This window comes from Lissotriton vulgaris, chromosome 4_1 (genome assembly GCF_964263255.1).
Source record: "Lissotriton vulgaris chromosome 4_1, aLisVul1.2, whole genome shotgun sequence".
Taxonomy (NCBI): domain Eukaryota; kingdom Metazoa; phylum Chordata; class Amphibia; order Caudata; family Salamandridae; genus Lissotriton; species Lissotriton vulgaris.
In genome coordinates this window covers 256581484-256605544 of record NC_141691.1, presented here as the reverse complement: position 1 = coordinate 256605544, position 24061 = coordinate 256581484, and positions in this window count along the sequence as shown.

Sequence of the window (24061 nt, the reverse complement as noted above, 5' to 3'; positions counted from 1 at the left end):
GAGAGGGCAAACACCAATAACACAAAGAGCGCTGCACCACGTCGTGGAAAATTTCCAAGCTCAGCCACAACAATCAAACTCCCTCAAACCACTAACTAAAAGCCACTTATCCACGCACCCCAGTCTAAAGCCAAAGGACTTACGAGGAAAACCACGACCAGGCACCAACACAGCTCCGCTCATTCCCGACTCGTTTACCCTGTCCTTTGAGAACAAACCTGGTACCTGACCAACTGGTAACATCAATTTGCCAAGAAGCTCGGCCACGACCCAACTTAATCATAATAATATAAGAACCTGAGAAACGGAGTTCTCCAAAAAAGGGCGAAGACATCAGATCAGGCTCTAGATCAGACCTTGGGTCGTCCAAATGAGATCGGGAACAGTCCGCCAAGCGGCAATAGGCAAAAAAACAAACAAAAAAACGAAATCAAAAAAATCAATCGAGGAAATTTCACACCTCAACAAAACAACAAAGGAAACAAGTCTAAGGGAGAGGCTGGTCTCAGTTCCAACCCCAACAACATTAACGCCAAGCCCGAAAAACAAAACAGGGATCCGCAAATTCTTTTTCTTAAAGGATCCAATGGCGGCAATATACGCTCCAACCGCTGAAATTGCTCAGCTACCAAGCCCAATTCTCCCTGGTAATCCAAGAGCTCCCCCCTTACAGTTACAAGTAAACCCGAACAATGCACCTCAAGGGGATCACCCTCAGCAAAAAAACATGGCAAGTTTATATGCGGGAAAGCTTGTAACTACAGCAGCTCAGGTGCATCAGACAACGCCCATTACGCTCGCCCCAACACTCAAATACAAACTTGAAGTGACAGCCAAAATTTCCAACTGCCATACACCTGAGCAAGACATCAACACCACACCAGAGCGGGGGCATGACACCCCCAAGGAGAAAATGGGAGAATGTAATAAACACAACGACAGTATCGTAGATTTCAACGCAGCTTCGGATGGCCAGATTATAGCCACGGGATCAAAGAAGGAAAAACCCTTAGCAGACCCAAACGAAGAAGGTCCCTCAAGCAAAAAAGGGGTAAAGGACGAAACATCTCCTCCAATACCCCAGGCGGTGTTAACGAATGAAGCTCCTGCCAAATCATTCTCTATGTTAAATGACTCCAACTTGATGGAAATCCTGAAAAAATTGGAATCCAATAGCCAGGAAAAAATACCCCCAGGAAAGGATCCACAACCAGATCCAAGTAAAAAAACGCCACAGAACAGATCCAAAATATCGGCATCCACCCCTCTAAGCTCACTATGCAAGTCATTCCTCCAGTATCCTATATTAGTTGAGGACACGCATAGCTCAATAAGAGCCAAGCACCCAAATCTTTCACCACCAATAACCATTTCATCAGTCAGTAGGATAGACCTCAGGCCAGAGGACTCGGCAAAGCCAAACGAAGACTATTCCCACACACAATGGACCCAAACTTTGATAACCACCTTGGAACAAGCAATAAGGGTTCTGAATTTCCAGTCAGACAAAATGGATGTCCAAATAGACCTTGTAAATCTTATTGCCAGCCATATATCTGGCATAAACAACAAAATGGACCTAATAACATCCCCACTAACACACAGGGGAGACATGGACCAGCGAACAGAATACAATAAACAACTTTCGAATTGCGGCTGCGGCCCATTTATAGAGAAATTGGTAACCCTCCCTGAAATCCTAAACGATATCCTGGGGGCAGTAAAACAATCCTGTAACAGCAAGCAACAAAAACAACCGCAAAAAATAGCTGATCCAGAGGAAAAAACAAATGTTACTAACCCAGTAATTGAGGAACCAAGTAACGTTAATAACCATATAAAGGATGTGGACCCCCAAGTCCAACTGGAGAAAACAGACCTCCAATCAGAAGCCTTGCTGCTCACACCGAAGCAAGAGGAGGTTGCAAAACCTACAAAACGGGAAAGAAAGCGTGCAAGGAAGGCCCGGCTAAAATATAACAAACAGCCAAGTCCAGCACTGAAAAAAATATTCCCGCTCTTTACTACAAAAACACCGCAAGGGAAAAAAAACAACAACACTCCCCGAGACGCCGTACACGTGGAAACAGATTGCACTAAAACCCCTCAGGCCTCAAACGAATCACAACAAAGTACAAAGCCCCCTCAGATATCCCAAACGTCAGATGAAATCATCAACATAGATACAGGATCCTCCCCGGAGGGCAAAGTAGGCCAGAAATCTACTCAGGAAGCACTGCAACTAGAAAGCAACGAAGCAAGTGAAAAAGGAGAAGAGCGAGGGAAATTAATTCACTTGACAGGCAATGGAGAATCCAGGTGTAATAGAGATCCAAGCACAGATACACAGGAGCTCCCTAAAGAGGAAAGGAAAAAAGGGCCAGATCCGGTAAATCGAAAAGCCTCCCCAGCTAAGAAGCTTCAGGCAATACCATCTTCTCAGGCTGAAACCCTCATCAACCCAATAGAGATCACAATAACCAGCACTACTCGTTATTGTAAACTCCAACATCAGGATTTAGAGCCGGAGCAATCAGGGAAGAAAGCAACCAAAAAATCGGGAACGAGGGAACGGAACCCGAGGGAATGGAATACGAGGGAGATATATCCCGCAGCCAAAGAGCACGAACCACGACCCAAAAAGGCCACCCCATCAACAACAACACCTGAAACCGGAAGTAAGGAATTTTTATCCCCCAGCCATAGTGACCTTCACCAGTTTGAGGGATTGGAATTAAAACTGACATTCGTTCCTGAATATACGACTAAAGGAAAACAAGATATCCTAAATAGAGGGAATTTGTTGAGGCTATTCAAGGAAATTTCGGAACTTAAAGGAATCCGTTCTCAAGATCTAATAGCCGTAGAATTCAAACAATCCTCAAGGTCGGCAATCGAAGAGACCCTGACAACCTGGTCTTCAAAGGATGTGGTGGACAAAATATACTCAAAGAGCGCTAGGTTTTTAGCCTGGGGAATAACGTTGAAGGTCCATGAGCGCCCCAGGTACCCGCACCCCCTCCTTAAAAATCTAAAAAATGTGGACTTACCAGGGAAAAATTATATTACATGCGTGCGCGGCGCACGCTCCAATTCGCCCCCATCCCATTCAATGAGAACAGGTTGAACAAAAAGGGAAGTCCTGGAAAAACAGAGGAAAATTCTCAGGAGAATATGGATTGGTCCTGGGTCTCAAAAACATTAAATAACAAGTATACCTAACGTAGAAGCGAAAAGTGCCGCGGGCAAATGGAGGCGGGCCCCCAAAACGGAAGAAGTGCGACCAGCTTACGTAACGTTCTGCTCATGGAACGTTCATGGGTTTAAAGACATGGGGCAGGACCACGAAACATCAGCGTTTCTTATTCGTCATGATATAATCCTGCTCCAGGAAACGTGGAATCTGTCTCCAACCTCAATTCCTGGATTTATAGAATTCCACATTCTGGCGGAAAACTTTTCGAGCTTCGGGCACCCAAGAGGGGGCCTTTCAACCTATGTAAAACAAAATCTGGACTGGGCAACCGAGGAACTGGACACGGGGACTAACTGGGTCCAAGTGACCAAACTAAACGGCAAACATTCGTTTGATGAAAATAAGAGGCAACTACTAGTAATCAACGTTTATATTCATCCCGAAAGAAAAAAGCAGAATGAAAAATACGCAACTTTAACAAATTTAATAAAATCTTTGCAGAAAAGTCATCAACATTGCCAACTGGTTATTTCAGGTGACTTTAATTGCAATCTCATAGCGAATTCCCTGCACAAAAGCAAAAGGCAAGTTAATCTGGGAGCCAGAACCCTATTGGACGAATTAGAACCCCTCGGTCTGACAATCTTGAACGGGAAAATCTCGGGTGATATCCCAGCGGCTGCTACATTTTTGAGCGGAAAGGTGTCTTCAACAATAGACTTTTTCATTATCAGCAACAATCTGCTTTCAAAAGTAAAGCTTGCCCAAAAAATTAACTCCATAGCACAGTACCCAGAAAAATTTAGCCTCCAAAAAATAAAATGGCAGGGAGCAGTGCCACAAGCCATCCAGGAGACAGTGAGGGAACTTTTGGGCAAACAGGGCCCTCAAGCCGTGGCTGATCGCATCAAAGCGTGGGAACAGCTGGCCCAGCTATTAGTCCAAAGGTTCCCAGCCACTTTAAGTCGGACTTCTAGGATGGCGTCCAAAAGAGAGCCCTGGTTTAATAATGAGCTGCGTGACCAAAAAAGAGGGCTTGCAAGAGAGGTACGAAAACAATCACGAGCGGCAAACAAAGGAAGTAACACAAAAAATTGGAAGCTGTGCCAACTAAGGATCGATTATAGAAGGAACCTGAGCAGAGCAAAAATAGCGTACAAGGGGGCAATCTGGACACAACTACTGTCCGCAAGTAAAAAGCCCAATAGCAGCGACTTCTGGGGCATAATAAACAAACTGGCAGCTGGCCCAAAATTACAGCAAGAAGCGGGAATCGGTCAAGAAACGTGGGTTAACCATGTGAAAACTCTGTACAGCAACATAGCATCAGGCCCGGCAGAACGGCCTGGAGGGCAGCATCCAGAGAAAGAGGAAACGCAATTAGTCCCCAATTCGCACCATCTGGGAGGTAGAGAAACAAGTCCGGAGGCAGCTAGTAAAGAGCTGATTAATTTGACCACCGAAAAGGAACTAAGAGGTCATATTTTAAAACTCAAGTCCAAGGGCGCGGCAGGCCCAAACGGCCTCCCCAATGCCATCTTCAAGAACGACCTGGATTTCTGGTCCTCCTACTTTACACCCATCTTCAATGAGATCTACACACAGTCCATAGTCCCGGATTCCTGGAAAGGGAACATTATCCACCCTATATACAAAAAGGGTGACCACCGTAAGCCGGGCAATTACAGATTGATCTCACTGATCGACGTGGAGGCCAAGCTGTACGCTTCTTGTCTGCTAGCCCAGCTCCAAGATTGGATGGAGGAGAAGAACATAATCCCCAAGTTCCAGACGGGCTTCAGGCAAGGGATGGGCACCTCAACCAATCTGGCCACCCTAGCACTCTTAACTGAAAAAGCGTCAAGAAAAAAATCCCGACTCTTTGCATGTTTTGTCGACATCAAAGCCGCATTCGACCGTGTAAGCAGGAGTCTTCTCTGGAACAAACTCAAGGGCATGGGTCTGCCAACAGAAATGCTCAACGCCATAATAGCCCTTTACACTGAAACCTGGGCTAGAGTAAAGCTGGGCGACGGGTGTAGCACAACCCCGAGCATTTTTACCCAGCGAGGACTGAAACAAGGATGCGTGCTAGCTCCCAGCCTCTTTAATTTGTTTCTTTCAGATATCGCACAGCACTTTGAAAAAGCCGATTGTCACCCTCCAAACTTGGCCAATGAGTCAGTCGCCATCCTACAATATGCAGACGACATTGTCTTGCTGAGCCAGACTCCCATTGGCTTGCAGAGAGCAATAAATCATTTAGCATCCTACTTGGATCAGGTGCAACTGGAGCTAAACAAAGAAAAAACAAAAATTGTTCGCTTAGTGGATTCTAAAAAGACAATGTTTAAATGGTCGGTAAAAGGGGCAATCGTGGAAGAGCAGCGTTCATATAAATATCTTGGCATAATAATTGAGCAGGGCATATCTCACAAGGAACAAAAACTGGCTCTAAAAGCTAAAGCCCAATCACTAATCTACGCTTACAGACTCCTACGTAAAAAACTAGACTGCCCGAACTACACCCATCTGCTGAAAGTCATGGCCGCACAAATCCAGCCCAGCCTATCGTATGGCTTAGTCACCTGGTGTGGAAAAGAAGCAAATCTACTGAACGAGCTCCAGACCAGGATCTACAAGACCGTTTTTGAGCTGCCAAAATCTGCCTCTCCTTCTCAGGTTCGACTGGAATTCGGCCTACAGCACCAGAAACTCCGGGCAATGAGTAGCTTTGTCAAACTTTGTCATACATTCCGCTGTTCTAACCCGGACACCCTGAACAAATTATGCTGGGACGAAATTAAGCTCCAGATGAACTTAGAAATACCGAGCTCATGGGGTAGCTTTTTGAGAACAGCTTTGACCGAGCTGGAATTACAAACAGCGTGGGAAAACGGGGAAGATAGAGCAAGCTTCGGCAAAGTCGTAAACGCCGCAGCTAAAAAGAAATCCTTGCTGGCTGACAAAAAATCAATCTCTAAGCGCCGGCATGGGTGGACAGTCATCAACTCATACAGAACCCTAAAGCCTCAAAATTATCTATCCGCTCATTTCAGCTTGCATTTAAAAAAGAGCTTTACAAACTACCGCATGGGTTTGCACGACTCAAAAGACCTGTATCCAACTTGGAAAAAGCCCTATCTCTCCGCAAACTGTCGATTATGTGGTTTTAAATCAGAATCTGTAACTCACTTATTATGTGCTTGTCCAGCAGTTCTGGAACAGAGGAGACAGTATTTAAAATTAATTTTTAATGAGTTGAACATCCGTTCATGCAGACAAGCAGTGATAAGCTGGCTGGAAGGCGCTTCCATTATCCTGGTCTGCAGGGGCGTCAAATTCATGACAACGGTCAGAAACCTCCTACGGCAAGCAGTTGGAGAGTAAACAAAACAAGCAGGACTAAAGTCACCTTCAGTAGCCGACCAACAACATTAACGAATGGACAGCATGCTTACCAGCAATTAGCTGCAGGTCGCAAATAGTGGTGTATGAACATTAAAATTTGGAACACTGGGGTATACACTATGCAATTATCTTTTCTAAAAGGTCCCCAAATTTTTAAAAAGAAATATACACCCTTTTTATATAATTATGGAACCATGTCAAAATTCAGGTGTACTTATAAATGTAATGAAATTTTTACTACGTTTTTATGGATACGGGGGGGTTTGTAATGATTTTAATTAATCAAACAATAAACTTATACTGATACTGATACTATTTTAATCTGTAGGATGTGCTAGATAAGTCTTACACTCCCCTGTCAGTTACCTGCAATAGAGAGCAGTCGGGCAAAGGATGATTGTTTTTCCTGGTGAAAAAAGGTTTTCTTTAAAAGACAGTTTCAAGAGCTAGAAAATCTTATGCAGCTTGGTGTTATTGAGTTACATCGAACCAATTTTACAGTGTTGATTCTCCAAATTAAATAACATTAGGGAGGATCAATTTGCCACAAAGGAGGAATTCTGGGTGCAAATAAAAAGTCAAATCCATTAGGGAAAAATATGTAGAATTATGCTTTTTTCCATTTCTCAGTTCATAGATTTATTCTAAATGTCAGAATAATCATTGCAGAAAGTAACACGTTAGGTATAATCAGGAACCAAATTAATTAATATATGAAATAATTCAATGTGACTTTAAGGAATTAAATAACCATATAACATTGGTAACTATTTAAATTATAAAAGGGCCCTACAGCATCAAGCCCTCTCTATTATAACTGCAGAATGACCACGTTTAATATGAACAAACTAACGTCTTTATGATGCTTCAAACAAATCCAGCACACAAGTGTATGGCATGATTTTACGTTGAATGGCAGAATTAAAATGTACCTGTAAAGTAAACCAATAAGACAGTTAATTTACAAATGACCTGCTCAGGAACAATTTTTCTTGAAAGAAACATGAAAAATACATTTTAATATGATGGACTGTTGTACATTACGAACATAGCAATTTAGGATTAACACATAACCTTGTTATGTTTCAAAAGTACATCCCTTAAGCAAAGGAAACTTGTAATATGTTATTGTTCTTGTACAGAGACAGACCGTGGCTGTATCTATATTCTAACGATTTTCTGAAAACCAAATAAAAAAACTTGTGCACAACATTTAAAAATACACTTTTATTAATGTGGCCTAGTGCGCCCTGATTGTGTCAACTAAATCAGACCAATGTAAAGCATTTATTTTTCTTAGGAAAAATAATTTCTCACAATTGTCCATGTGATGATGTAATATTAACACAACACCACATTATGACATCCCAGTTATTAGGCTTCATCTTGAAGGATTTCCCTTCTGCAGTGATCTCAGATTATCGGAGACCTCCGCCTTCTTTTCTTCCAGAGCAAATTCTTCCTTCATCAGTTGCCTCATTGCCTCCTTTTTGTTGCTGAAATTACATCTAGAACCCTAACACTAAACCTAAGCATTTAAGAAACAATCATTATCAATCTGATTGTTATTACTAATGAAAGGACAACCTTCACTAATATATCTCTGTCGATCACGCTAATCCATGAACCTATCTTTTGTCAGAGTCCAGATGCCCCTTCTGGATAATCCTCATTTACAATGTTAGTTTGGTTACCAATATAATTATTAATATATTAACTGTTACCTGGAATATAAGTACAACACTGTGTCTTTATTACATGACAAATACTTCCCTATTACACCTAAAGCATATTTATAGTCATTCTGTTTTGAATAACCATCTATCTGATCAAAATCATCTTTTATTTAATCATGAAGCACCTGCCGTGTTAGCTGGCAGAAGCTCTACTAAACTGGACAACTTTCTATTTTTTACATATCATTCATAACAATCCCTATAAGAGGAATCAAAACACCCAACATATGTAGCACTTGTTGACCTACACCTTCTCTCTTCGATATATCATGATGCACACACTCAAGCTATTCATGTGATGTATTTTAGAAACAGAGTAAAGCTAAATAACAAGAAGCTGCCCAACCCTGAGGAAGAGTAAATGTCAGAACCTCTTTCAGAGGGCCATGAGGCATGTAGGTGGTTGAGGCATTTTACTCATGATGTCTCAGGGCCCAACTTACTATGGATCCTGAGCAACTGGGCCAAGTACCCTTTCTATACTTTACAGTCAGCGGTAGCTGTGAACAAGCAGTCAAAGGCTCCCTCAGGGGTGGGACATATAGATACAGGTAAGTGAACATGACTCAGAGCTCAAAGTGCAAAGATTATGAGCAATTAATCAATTTTTAGCCAAATATTTGCGTAATCCCCGTGAGGTTAGGTTACTAGTCATTGTTAGGCAAATCCCTGTCCCATCCTCCTTCTTATAACGTGTTTGGGTTATTCCCAATTCATTGGTGGCTGTATCTAGTGAATGCTTAATAGTAGGTCATAGTCAAGAGTTGCAGTTTGACAGGATTTAGTCAAAAATGTCTACAGTGCCGTAGCACCATTGGCAGCAAGGCCCCCGGGCCCAACAGGTCCAGATCCAGTTATACCCGCTCTTGCAGCATGGAAGCATTCAACATGGTAGTGAGAGTCCTTAGCTCAGAGAACTGCTCGTGGCCCATGCAGCGGCACCCCGTGGTACAGGTTCTCTCTCCTGATCAGCTCACTTTCCAGAGAGAGGGGACTTTTTTATGCTCCTAACTAGAGCCTATTGATGGTGCAACATCATTTTCAGCATCCTTGGCAATCCACGGGATTCACCAGGGGCAGATCTCGCTTTGCAGGCTTGACCTGCTGAATGGGGCATCAGTTGTCCCTCAGGTGACGCCCCGAAACTTCTTGGCAACGTTGGTACTGGCAGCCACTTCTGGCATACAGGGTTGCTGGGTACTTTACACCATGGGTGCAGACTCCTCTGTACGAACACCTCCACCACAGAGTTTGCACTATGGTGTGCAGGTGTGTGCATGGCGCTCAGCGTGCTGATTGTGCACCAGTTCTAGTGAGAGTGAGAGTGATTGGCTCTGATCTGATAAGGGATGTTGATTGAACTGTGAACTGTAAATACAAAGTTTTAATACTTTAAGGAAGATAACCTAGGCCGAAGTGGAAGAAGAAATTAAAACTAGTAATCTTTCCATAGAAGAAGAGAGAGGGCTAGGGTTGTCTTTTCTAAACTGTGAATAATTGTGCAACGAACTGTGAAACTATTTCGGTGACTTCATGGAACTGTGTATGAACTTTGTTTACTAGCATTAGGCAGAGAAAAGATTATGCAGTAATCCTTCTGCTGTGGCATCTTAAAATCGTTTAAAAAAGGAGTCTGGAAATTCAAACTGTAGAACCAAATGTATAATTGGTACACTTATAGTAGGAGTGATTGTAGCGACAACAGTATTTATTATCATGTCTGTTACGATTTCACACGAAGCAGAATGTGAAGGGGTGGGAGTAAAAGGGAAATCCACACATACCACTCCTAGCGAAAAAGAGGGTATATTAGGAGCAGATAATACTATGAGTGATAAAACTGGTCGCTTGTTGCATGTAGATTTTTCCAAAGGTGATTATACGCTGAATGCTTATGCAAAGCTGCTGTATGAATATGTGTTTAATATAAACTGGAGGGGAGAATGGGGAAGTACTTCATACCTACTCTCATATTAGAAACAGCTTACATACATCAGCATAACCTAACATGTATGCTGACTGATATAGAAAAGAAGTTTGTAGATCAGGTAGAAGATTGACATAGGCAATTAGTAATTAAGCTTAACCATAGAGAGAGAAAGTTTGAATGGACCAAGGAAGAGTTAGCACACAAAGCGAGAGGGAGTTGAAATCCAAAACCTTTAGATCTAGAGCAGTAAGGAAAGATTTGTATCAGACAAGTACAAACATATTATGATAAGATTGGTATGGGACAGAGCATGTGTGATCATATTTTCACACTTGAAGCCACTGCAAAGAAGTTCTTGCAGGTTGCGGTGCAAGTGGTGCCAAATGTTCATTTTGTGTGTGGAAGAAATGCATATGTTTGATTGCCACTGAATTGGTATGGTACGATTTATGTGGCTGTTGTGTTTCCCAAGATATATTATATATTATATATAGCCCTCCAACTTACCTGCCCAGCTGTTGGTTCCTCCCCGAAGTCTTCCTGGACTGAGCCTGCAGCTAAAAACCAAAACCGAAAATCCCTATTGAAAACAACAGGCACCTGACGCCAAAACAGCACTCTGCACCCGGCCGGACCAGTGCTGTTGAGGGTGTACCTTTTGTGCTGGCTTGTTTCCCCATTTGCCCTGAGCTAAAGTCCAGGAGCTTTGCTCCCACAGCCAAGTGGCCTGTTCGGCAGCCACCAACCGGAGGCCCCTTATCCCCCATTGGATAACATTGGGCCTCAACACTCTGCACTCGGCCGCCCTAGTGCCGCTGAGGGTGTAACAAGTGTGCATAACTGACCCTGGGGGACCCCCTGAGTCTACCCTGGAACCTCAGCTCCCTCCACCAAATACTTAACTCAAAACCGATAACCATATTTCCCTCCATAGGATAACATTGACTGTTTTTCTTGGAAAAGTTTCAAAGTGTGGGGTTTGAAAACCTAAAGAAATTCTTTAAAATTGTACAGATTAACAAAAACGATTTTACTTACCTATTTGCAGGAGATGTCCCAGTGAAGTATCCAGGTATACTACTACACTGTGTAAGAAAAGTAATCTCAAAAGTAACTTGCCTGTAAACACTATTTTCCTCCACAGGATAACATTCACTGTTTTTCTTGGAAAAGTTTTTAAGTGTGGAGATTGAAAACCTAAAGAAATTCTTTAAAATTACATTGTTTAACAAAAACGATTTTACTTAACTGTTTGCAAGAATTGTCCCAGAGTAGTATCCAAGCATACTACTCAGAGTAAGAAAAGTAATCCAAAAAGTAACTTAGCTGGTATTTTACTGAACATCCCATTCAAGTCTATGTGCTGTGTTTACAAATCATTGCATTTCTCTAAAAAACAACAATACTGTAAATCAAATCAAAGTACATTTACTTTTGAAATCCAAACTGTTTACAAACTACATTACTCCTGTAAAGTATTTCTTGGGTACCTGTGCCAGGCTTCCTTGGTTCTAGAAAATAAAATAACTAATACATATTTTTATACAAAAACAATTGGTCTGAAGTGCAGTCTTTGAGTGAGTGAATTAATTTTCTGACTGAGTGTGTACAACATATGCTTAACACTGTCCTCTGATGCTGCCTTACTGCTCGATCACACTACCAAAAATAGAGAGTAAGGTTCTATCTAACTTTACCTCTTCCTACCTTTGGAGTTCCACTGGACTCTGTGCACACTATACCTCACTTTGGTATAGTATATACAGAGCCAGCTTTCTTCAGAGCGGTAAGAGCGTATAAGTGGCATAAGTCAAGACAGGTTGAGAATTCTCTTTGGCAACGAGAGATGAGAATGGAGAGACTGCAGGACAGTCACTATGAGAATCTCAAGAACCTAGAAAAGTTTTGGCAAGGAGAACGGCTACAACTTCTGCTTAGGTCGGTTCTTTCTACAGGGAGATGCAATTGATTGTGATGACACTAGTCATCAGAGGGAGGACTGATAGAGCGCAACAGTGCTCTTTTATTTGTAGGGGTGGATTATAATCACAGGTAGTTTGCACCTATGCATACATTTGGGTGTGAGAATGTGTGATGTAGTAATGTGTAAAGTTAAGTGCTAGAGATACTTCTGTATAATCTGGACAAATTAACATTTTAATTGTTATCTACATGATGAAGCCTTAATGTTTTGATTTTACAAGTGACTAATGACATGTTCATGTAAACGTGTACTTAATGAAATCTCATGGCGCTTCTTATGTTCACCAAATTTCTAGACCTCATGTGTATTTTATCCCTGGCGCGCTAGGCGAGTTTGCTAAATAATTCATGTGTATGCAGAATCTGCTCTTTCTCACGTTCCTCGTGCAGGTGGAGAAATTCATCTTTGCTAGTTAGAATAACACTTTTATTTTAGAAGGTAGGCACTGATAACGTGGGAAGGTGTTCATTCTCACTGAAGAAGGCGTGGGAATCAAGGTCATCGAGCAAGAGCATGGGAGCATCACTTACACATGATGAGATGTCCAGTTGGATGGGACGATCACAGGATGTGACGATGGGTATGTCCATTGATTTGGTGTTCGAGTTAGGGAAAGAGTCAGGGGAGACTTTGGCCAGGACTGCAGAGCTCTGTAGCTTTATGCTACTTGCCCCATTCCACAAGAGTGTTCTTCTTAGGAAGTTGTCACTTGCTGACACCTTTTCCTGTGCTTGCCTGGGGAATGCTAACTAGGTATGTCACGTTAATATTAGTGTAGGGACAGACTAATTCTTTATACTTATGAACCTCCAATGAAGAGAACTTGCGATGTTGGCACAGCAATCTTTTGCATAATGCTATTGGAATTGGTCTTGGGCGTGGTGCACTGTCTAAACTTTGCCCGAAGGTTTTGGCTTTGTGTTAGTGCCCATGTATTTTAACACCCTCGCCTTGAGGTGTTTGTATGTTCAACTTTTCGTGGCTTTGTAATAAATCCACTAATCCTTGATTTCCTTTATTAACATGGGCAACAGGAATGGTAATGTATATTGGCCAATGATTTTTCTCCCCTCCACACTTTTAAGCAGGCACTAACGATCCATCGACCAGGGGTTCCAGAGTAAGTCTAGAACGTTGAACTAGGCTCCTAAATGCCCTAGGACCATTAAGGTCTAATAATACTGGTTTCATTAAGAACCACCTGCCCAACTTTGCTATTTTTGCAAACAAATGTTCTTGCTTGCACTATTGGACCTCCCAGTTCTGCCTTACCCTTGCACTAGAATGAATCCCTCATTAAGTGCACTTGCTGTTTAAGTAGTATTTTGATAACAAGCCTAAGCCTTCGTGAGCTGATGTAGTTGGCCAGCACCCCCACTCTCAAAATGATTCCTGCACCATTGTTTGCATATGGAATTTTTTTGTACATGCATTAGTGACCTAAACTGTGTGAGATCAAGGGACTCATTTATGAGAGTCCTTCCACCTCCGGAACGTGAGTTTTTGTGACGTTCCGTGGTGCCGAGGCCGGCGTGATATTGATCAGCCAGCACTGAGCCACTGTTTTGGCTTAATGATGCCTGATAAATATCAGTCCCTTTGACACAGTGTTCTGCGTTAAAGGGGCGTGCAATGGGTGGTGCTGGGGGCGTTCCCAGCAACATCCATGGCCTTTTGACACTGCCCCTGATTTGAGAAATAGTAAATCTGAGGCAGCGCCAAAAACATACACCTCCCCAGGGGAGGAGTATGAGAGGCACAACGAGAAAAACTTTCTTTATTTCTCCTTGTTTTTTTCCCTTTTCTATGTAAAAAGCCTCTTGTGATTATTTTTGTACATAAAGGTTTCCCTTCCTGTGCAAAAATAATCATCCCCGCTATGTAGGCATCCTCGCACCGTCTCCGTTGGGGCACGGCAGCCCATTGTGCACCGGCACGGGGAAAAGTACAGGAATGCGCTGTATCTGATAGATACGGTACATTACTGCCCTTTTCTTTCGCCACAGGGCAGCGCATTCCTGCTGGACTTCCCTACAACAAAACCTCAAAAATGAGGCCTCAAGCTTCTATTGACCTAAAGGGACACAGGTTGTCAGAATTTTGAATGCTTTGAGAAGCAATTGTTCTAGATTACAGTATTTTTATATACTTAAACGTATTTCAATAAATAGCCTACGAACACTAGTAAGAATGAACGTAATATAAAGTTATGTCGTCACGAATAACCAGTGCAAACCGGAAAGCAACCAGAAAAGGTACATTAATTGTGCTATGTCAACACAATATTGTAGCCGGAATAATTTTTGGGGAAATTGCTACATGCTCACAACTTGCAGTTCATAATAAAGGTTTCCTTTGCCGTATTTTATTTGCCTCATTTGCAAGTAGTGCGTGCTGTGTTGTCGCATCAGTTTGGGCACACAGTTTGGTTTTCAAGATTTTACTATTGCACAATAAACTGACTCGAATTTTGACAAAAATTAAAGTTGATTCATTTTCGCCGCATTTTAGATCTCGGATGAATCACACAAATACAGAAAGTTCTAAAAACGATCCGGCAGGGGGCAGTATAAGAACACATATTTTAATGCACTTCCGGTTTTGGAAAACCTTGTGAAATCCACATTAGCTCAGAAGATTCTTTGTACTGAAATGTGCTCGCGGTGACACTGTCCTTAAATTAACCTTGTATAGAGAAATATAACTGAAGAAATGCCATGACTACATGTTTATATCCCTTTGAACGCTTTCGATTTGACCCTTTGCCTTCAATGCAGAGACACACCAACATTACTTCATGAAGCGTTGCAGCATTAGAACAGTTTACTTCTAGGTAACCCCACTGTTTGCCAAATTGCCGATGACTGCGTGGATGCAAAGTACACCATGGCCGCCTGTAGCCTCCCCATACCGAATCTGCTCTCCTGTTAAGAGCAGCAGCATTTCCAATAGAGGCAATATAATAAAGAATGTATCAGGAAATCGGAAGGTTTTTTTGTTCTAACAGAATTTTATTGACATTTCTTACCATTAAACATTACACAGTTCTGGGCATGAATTCCCAGGAGCACGCTTATCAACAGAGGCTGGACATTAATTTCTGTTCAATTGCAGGTGACACAGATCAAATAGAACAATTGAATGTACGAAATGCTGTAATGAAATCAGCCGCTCACACCTACAGTGACATATACCCCCACCCACTCTCTTTATTTAGCGCTGGTGGTGCCTGGTGCGAATCATTTTTTTCTCCCCACACCTCATGACTACCTCCTCCATTCTCTCACTACTACTAGCCATAAGGGCCCCTCGTCTCTCCAATCATAAGTTATTGGTAAACAAACGCCCCCCTCCCATGAATTCAGTGCCCCTCCACAGGTCAGCGCCCAGTGCAGCCGCACCCGTCGCACTGCCCTAAAGCCGGCCCTTCCCCTAACTTCGTCCTCTGGCTAGGGTGACCAGGCGTCCCTGTTTTGCCAGGACGGTCCCCGTTTGTAACCATTGGCCCATCAAATTTCAGGAAATTTAGCTCATGTCCTGTTTTTTAGAGAGGGTCGACTGAAAACGGTGGGAGGTGTTTTTTATGTTTTACAAAGCAGGGAAAGTTGGCAGTTGTTTCAAGAGAGCAATTTAACTAACAGGCAAGCAACTGGGTTTAAAAATTACATTGTATATATTTTCTTACTGCCTGTTCTGTAATTCTCTGCTGAGGAGCGCTCTCATTGCTTGAAGTAAAATTGTAGTCCTTCTTCTATTTTTGTGAAATGTCCCGGTTTTTGGCTTTAAAATTCTGGTCACCATATCCTCTGCCCAAATGATTCTGCCAGTCATAGTCTATTACATTCACTCAGCGGTTCACTAGGTTATCTCCCGACACAAAGATCCGTATAGCCCCCGATGCCTGCCTACCAAATGCTGCCTGATCTGTTCCTCTACCAATTTTCTTACAGATAGTAATCAGCCGGCAGGGGTGTCCGCTTCGGGTTCTTTTAGATAATCCACCAGGTGGTCCTATGCCTGGGTCTTATCAATGGATCTGCGACCCCTCCTCACCTCTTGGAACAACAGAATGAAGCATCTCTCTATTTGTTTAGGTCGGGCCCTTGGCAGCCTTGCAATACACGGTAAATTCATGCTTTGTGAGAGTCAGGAAGATTCTACACTGAGCCAGTTCTACAAACCTAGTAGTGATTTTACGCTTGTGCAGCGTGGGAACCCTCCCAGCAAACAAGCCATAGGAGTACAGGGGATTGTTCTTTGGGTGGTTTTATTTATACAGTCTATTACTCCTCCACAGAATTCCATCAGAGTTGGGCAGGACCACACAATATGGAGCCTTTCAGCCTCATTTTCCCCACATCTGGGGCAGCACGCCTCAGTCGCCCAAAGATCAGAATGATTCTACTAGGGCTGAGGTATGCTCTCTGTAAGAAATCAAAGTTAATTTATTTAAATCTAGCGTTTCGAGATACTGTGTATTTGTTAGGGAATATTAAGGCCCATTATGACTCAGTGATTTGGATCGGGAGGTCCTCCCATTTCTTGTGCCACTTACTAAGGGAGTAATGATGTAATAATAATAACCCGGTATTTGTAAAGGACAAACTAATCACCCCTAAGGGTCCCATGGCACTGGGGGTGGTCGGGAAGAATAAGCGTGCTATTGCCCAAAGTCACATGGTGCTGGGCTGAGCTGCGGCCGATTGTGCTCCGGAGTCAGCTGCCCTGGCCGCTGCAATACACCTCTCCCAGCCTACAATGCTTGATATAGACTTGTAATTGTTTGATTCAGCCTTTCATAGAGCACTTATTAACAGGAGGTTCAAAAGATATTTCAAAGTCGTCAAACGTTAAAAGCTCCCCATCTCTCTAGAGGTTACCTCTGCTGGTTACCCCATTCATAGACCCCTCTCCTAGTCCCTGCAGTGCCTTTCCTCTAGTTATGGGATCCGATCCCTGCAGTGGAAGGTCTTGTGAGTAAGGCAAGCAGACCTAGCTGCCAGCAGTACCAGATATCCTGAAAATTCGTGGGCTCCCCTCTGAGTGGTTGTCCGGTTAGTCATGAGGACCTAAATCAAGGTTCGGAGGCTCGGAACCCCACAGGGGGCGTCTACTCTGGGGTTAATTTGCAAATAAATCCATTGGGTGAACCACAGGAGCTGTACCGCTAAATTGTGAGCCTCGAGATCTGGCACCCCCAAGTTCCCCCTCTGTCGTTGGAAGGTGCAGTTTGGACATTGCCTCTCTATGCTTACCTGTCCCCTAGGTAAGCTCAATTATCAGTGAATCCAGTTCTTGAAACATCCAACAGGGAATAATGACCAGTAGAGTAGAAAAAAATGTAGTACTTGAGGGGGTGCCACAATTTCTGCCACCGCAACACTTCCCGCCACAGAAAGTGGCAGGGACTTCCAGAAGTCTGCACTAGTTCTGAGCGCTCTAATGGTTGTGCCAATGTTACTGTCTACTAGGTCCTGATAAATGTTGACACCCAGGTATTTTTGGTAAGTCTCCTCCCACATAAGACCTTGCAGGTCTTAACGTTGGGACACATTTGTGGAGAGAGGAGATGGATTAAAGTCTGCCAATTAGTGCAGAGGCCTGAAGTGTTCCCTAAACATTTTAGGAGAGATATCGAAGCCGGCATGTTCTCATCCACATCATGTATGAACAAGAGCATATCGTCTGCATGAAGGGCAGTGTAGTGGGAAACTTCCTGTAACTCTAATTCCTAATAAAACGCACTCGAGTGTTCAGTGCCAACAAACAGCTCAACTGCAATAGCGAGCAACATCGGGGATAGTGGGTGACCCTGCCTAGTTCCCGCTAATATAACATATCAGCTGGATATAATTTTACCAGTTCAAACTCATGCTGTGAGCACCAAATAAAGGAGCTTAGTCCACCGGATAAATTCAGGGTCCAGGCCAATATTAGACATCACCCGACACAGATAGTTCCATCCTAGGCTATTACAGGTTTTTTCGATATCATTGCCACTGATTCTACCCTGCATTTGTCTGGAAATTCAACTTTTAGGATCAAGAGTAGCCTATGAATATTTTGCGCCATGTTGTGCCCTGATATGAACCCAGTTTGGTCAACATGGGTCAATTTGGGCATGTGTGGCAATAGGTAGGTGGCCAGTATGCAGCTGAGAGTCTTATAATCCATGTTGAGCATGGATAAGGGGCAGTTTTCTTTGACATCATGCAGTGGGCTGCCAGGTTTCAGTAAGGGGATCACTAGAGCTTCGAGGTGGTGGCTGTCAAGCGGCCCGCCTCCTGGGCAGCAGCATAGAATTCCCCTTCATTGGAGGTTTGTGGGTATAAAGCATTAGTCTATCCCTACTCTACCACTAACGTAACATCCCCACTTAGCATTTCCCCAGGAAATATCCAGAAAGGTGTCAGCCTGTGAAGTCTTCCTAAGAAGTCTCTTCACGTTTAGATGGGTCAAGTACCATAAAGCTACAGAGCTCATTCTAAGATGTCAAGTCAAAAGTGAATGTCCCCAGACACTGTCTCCAACTTAGATGTACAAACAATTTTAACATGCGCAAAAGGGTTAGGGACCTGTTTGTGCATGCTAAAACTGTCATGGCCATGTACCAACACAATTTTGCGAGTGGCAAATGTATTGTGACTCGCAAAAAAGTGTTTAGAGAATCGCTATTTGGAAGGGGCATTCCCTTCCAAATAGCAAGTCTCAAACCCATGCAGTAATGTTTTGCAACCGCATTTGTGGTTGCAAAACACTCGGAATTACCACCTACTTGTAGTAGGTGGTAATGCATTCTTACATGGGAAGGTGTCCCCAGGGGACCCCTTCCCCTTTGCAAATGGAAGCAAAATAATTTTTTAAGGGCAGGCAGTGGTCCCAGGACCACTGCCTGCCCTTAAAAAATGAAACAAAAACGTTTCATTTTTTTTCTTATTTAATTGCATCCCATTTTCCTTTAAGGAATACAGGCTGCATTTAAAAAAAAATAACTGCTTAATTTAAAAGCAGTCCCAGACATGGTGGTCTGCTGAGCCCAGCAAGCCACCTTCCCTGGGAGGGCCTGTCTTTCCCAATGGGCTCGAAAATTGCAAGAGGCTCATTAATATTAATGAGCCTCGCAATTTGCAACCCCATTGGGAATCGCAAACAGTTTTAAACACACTGTTGTACATTTGATTTTGCTCCTCGCAATTTGTTGCAAATTGTGAGGCACAAAATCAAATGGTTGTACATCTGGCCCTGTGGAAGAGTAACCCAAGATGTAATGCGACATCACACCATCCAGGCAGGCCACCTCCTTTTGGTAACTTTCCACATGGCAGCGATGCTCCCAGGCCTTGGCGAGATTACCTTGATTCCAAGGCTTACTGAGAAAGTATAACAGTTCTTTATTATTAGTATCACCATTCGATGTATCATCTCCTCTCCCCCTAAACCTAATTCCTAAAACAAAGACATTATTCTAGCTAACAAGGATGAATTTCTCCACCTGCAACAGAAACATTAGAAAGAACAAATCTAACATGCACATGAAATTTACTAGTAAGTCTAATGCGAGAGATTTCAGGGGAAAAATACAATTCAGGCCTACAGTAATATGTCAACATAAGAAATGGTAGAAGGCTTCATGAAGTTACAGATATAAAATGAATATTACTACTTAGCACATCTGAATTAACACGTCACATAAGCACATGTATTATGTGACTATGTGTAAGCGACTTGTACAAATTCTGCACATTAAAGTTTTGACAAACTACATGTAGTTGTAATATTGATTTCTGCACGGTTACATTGAAAAAATCCCTAACACTTCACTTTTCCCATTATTACAATTTACTTTCTACTAACTGAGTTAATGAAAAAAAGGATTATATATAGGTGCTGACTACCCATAATACTAATGTACCCCTACAAATAAAAGAATACAATTCATCTGGAAACGTGGGGGGGGGACACATCTGGGGAGGGTAATTTAAAGTGGTGTAGTATTCCTCAAACCCACTATTAATGTATCTTTGTCCCTAAAGGCGTTCCTTTTGTGGAGAGTGGTTGGGATTAAACTGAGGACTTAGGGCCAGTGAAATGGAAGTACTTCCCGTTTCCTCACCAGTTTAGGCACATACTGTTTCCATCATTCAAAATAGAAATGTTTTGGAAACTAATGATGGTGCTGTTGTATTTGTGACCAATCACCATGTTCATATTTATTTGATTTTTATTGGCATACATCTGGAAATGCAGTTGGTGATATAGTGATTGTGGCACTGGCGACCAAATGCTATACTGCAGAACATTTGCTGCACTCCTCTGATGAGCTCAGAAAAGAGCAATCAATTAATTTAATGAGTTCAACCTAGAAATAAAATAATGCCAAAAAATATTAATGGAACAAAGTGAAAACTGCCATTGATTAAATAAATTGTCAACAAACAGCTATTAAGCTTTGTCCTATGTGGAGGTATACAACTGCTGCGCTGAACTACTGCGAGGAGGGCGAACATCCCCAGGTTCCGCTGGGAAGCCAACCACTGTAGGTATTTTGGAAAATGCCTACTGCATGTGTGTGTGGCTTGTTTTCATTTATGTGTACACACTTATATTTACTAGAAAATCTTTGCCATGGTAAGTTATAGATTTGCTGCTGAAAAGGTATCACCATTCTGTTTAATCAAGTCTCAGAAGTTATAAAAAAAACACTGTCAGAATGAAATTGTGGTAACAAAACCTAAAAAACACTGTAATTGATCACTTATGGTAACTACATTTGCTTTCAATTTACTTCACACACAGCATCCTTGATTAGATCACAAAATATACTATTTAGGACAGCACTGATAATATCACATATGGAATCACCAAGGCCATGCACCTACTACCCCTGCGAGTATCCCTCAATGTGACTGTGTGTAGATGTGTCTAGTTGCTTGACCTTTCCAATTACATTGACGACTTCTACATCACATATGATGATTTAATTAAGCACTATACTACTGGTGACACAACAATGAAGCTCTGAGCCCAGCATAGCAGCAAAAATAAACTTTAAACAAATCTGAAATTATGTTTCTTAATGTTTTATAAGTTAGATAGGAATCCTTCAGTGAGAGTAAAGGACAGGCACCTGATTTCCTACAGATGTTCACTACTTTAGAACTTCCAAATATTTTGTGAAAATTGCAAGATTTGATGCGTTCATGAGCTTTGAAAGACATTATTTACCATATTATGCAGAGTGAATTAATCCCTTATATGAATGAATTAAACCTCTATATTTTGAAACTAACTGGACGAAAGCAAGCACAGCTATCTTATGTGATCTGTAAGCAGACATGTTAAAGATTTTGGGGCATATTTATGACCCCACTTGCGTTGCATTGGCAGCACTCTACTTGGTACAAGCAAAATGCAACCTAAAGATGAGATTTGTGAAGCCACGCAAATCCAGCTTGCGTAGCCCTGAGTGGCTACATAAATATCATGTAAACCAATGCAGTGCAAATCACTGCATTGCCTTACTCTGCCCTAGAGAGGCATTCCCTGGGTATTGCATGGGTGCTCCACACAGCTCCAGGGTTTTTTTATGCATTCCCAGATTTACCAGAACTGGTCAAAATTCGAATGCCCCAAAACACACGCCTTCCCAGGAGAGGCATAACAAGGAGTAATATCTGTATTTCTGCTCATTACCTTCTCTTTCTATGTGTTCTGCATTCTGCAGCAGACATAGATAGAGAAATATCCGCCCTTAGATTGTTTTTTTGCAAGAAGGTGCCCCTTCCTGCTCTAAAACATTCCTGCATGAAACACAGGCATCATTTCACCATGGTGCAAGGGTGCTTCCACTGGCGCTAGGCATCCAAAACGGCACCAACACACAAGGGAAAAGGCAGGCATGCACCGTATTGTTTCAAATATGGCATAATCCAGTCCTTTCTCTGTTAAGCAGTGCAGCACAGCAAGGTGTCTTGCTGTGCTGCACTGAGTGACAAATCTCATAAATATACCCTGAAGTACTTACAGACACGGGACAGCAAGACAAACCTAGTAATTTGAGTTGTTCCTAGCGCACCAGGCCACACATACGAAATTTACAACAAGGGATAGACAGTCCCCATAACCTACAGATCACATCTAAATTCAACTGCAAAGGAATAATTTACTCCCACTCAAAAAATTCTTTCAACTGTAGAGACCGCCATTTTGAAGGAGCATCCTCTGGCACAGGTAAAGCAAATACTACCACTCTTGAGAAAGCTACAAAGGCAAGTATTGTAAATGCAAAAGCCCTACATCTTAGTGCCTAGATTTAGTAAGATTTTGCATCATATTGCGTCACTTTTGTGATGCACCATGACACAAAATCCATTGACATTTACTAAGCCACACAAAGTCAATTTGCATGACTTGTGTGGTTTAGTAAGTACAAGGAAACACAAAGCAGCGCAGGATCTGGCTAGCATTACTTTGCATCAATTGGTGTTGCATAGGTGGAGCATAGGTGTTTCTGTACATCCAACCATGTATGTTGTTACAAACTAGATTTACAAAGACTTGTAAACCTGGGTTTGCACCAAAATGGTATACCTTCCTAGCAGAGGTCTAAGGAGGAGAAATATCTTATCCTCATTAGTTTTGCTTTATATCTGTGTGCATTTTGCAGCACATGTGGAAATAGGAGTAAGCCTTTAAGATTGTTTTTGCACAGAAAGGAGTTCTTTCATGCAAAACAAATGTCTGCTCATTAGGCAGGCATTCATGCATCATGCCTGCGTTCGTGCTAGGCAGTCAAAGTGCACCAGCACATTTAGTGAGCTAAACATCACCATATCTTCATTCATATTGCAGTGCATTGCATGAATTATTAGTAAATATTCCCCAAAGTTGGTGCAGGGGACTGCGATTAAAAATGGGATTGATTTATTATTTAAAAACAATTCAGCTCTTTGAACTCAAGAATTTCTAGATTATACACAAAAACATTCTCCAAACTCCAAACATGTTACCCTTACATGAGGACATCCATGTTCCCCATACATAAATTGTTCTGTACGGATGGCTCTGTAAAGCCAGTGGTTGGCACTAAACAGCAATTTACTGCAGCTTGCGCTGCAGTGAATAGAATTTTTAAAGACAGTGTTTTCAAGCCACTGTTCATACACACCAAAGTTGAATGTGATTACACTGCACAAATTTCAGAAATACATGTCATTTTACAGGGGGTGTGAAGAATTCACTTAATTTGCTTTTGTCCCTATAAGCGAACTTTCACATACAATTATATGTGATTACACATAATGCAAGTGTTTCATTTCAAGCTATAATGTAAGATGAACTTAAAGAAAATCACCACAAATAACAGCTGCTCGCATTCTATTGTTCCTGTGTAGTACATTTTTATTGTGAATGGTGCAGAATTATGTGAAGTAGCATAATGCATAATTTCGGGAATCTTTCATGAGAAGTGTATCGTAAAATTCCCCAAATTACTCAAAATATACTGGTGTAATATAAAATGTATCCAGGTGTACCTATTGCTCTACCAAAGGCTAATCCATCAGTTACCACATTTATCAGACTCAGCATTGTGGGTACAGGAATAAAATGTGGACTTAAACGGATACAGAGATTGAAAAGATAAACTGCTAAAAGCAAAGCAGTGCTGTGGAAGTGTACATGTTCTACAGGATAAGCCTCCTTTGGTCCTTTTACAACTCACCATGGCCTATAAATATGAAGGAGTTCACTCTTCAGGGAACTGTTAGCTGATTTAGCTGTAAACATTGAAGTGAAAACCTTTA